This window comes from Mandrillus leucophaeus, unplaced genomic scaffold, assembly GCF_000951045.1.
Source record: "Mandrillus leucophaeus isolate KB7577 unplaced genomic scaffold, Mleu.le_1.0 Scaffold188, whole genome shotgun sequence".
NCBI classification, from domain to species: domain Eukaryota; kingdom Metazoa; phylum Chordata; class Mammalia; order Primates; family Cercopithecidae; genus Mandrillus; species Mandrillus leucophaeus.
Window position 1 is genome coordinate 2,834,644 of NW_012101898.1, and position 323 is coordinate 2,834,966.

The following is a 323-nucleotide window of genomic DNA, read 5'->3' on the forward strand; positions in this document are numbered from 1 at the left end:
TGGGAAAAAAGACTGGTTTGGTCAGTTGGCGTTTCAGGAGTATCTAAAATATTGAAGTGTATTTAATATTTCAGTGTACTGGCTCAAGCTTTTGTACGTTTTCATAAAAAAGTTGCTGCCAAACATATTTTGAATACCATTTGTGAGGACGTATGGCTCTTTCCACACCACTCAAAGGCCAGGGAAAGCAGAGTTGGAGGAAACCTCCTTTCATCTCCCTCTAGAGAGTCATTTAAAAGTAGTGAGTACTTTGAGAAAACGCTTTTGACTCGTGGTCCCCTTTTTTTGAGTATTAAATCAATTCTAGTCACAAAGCAAGCCCA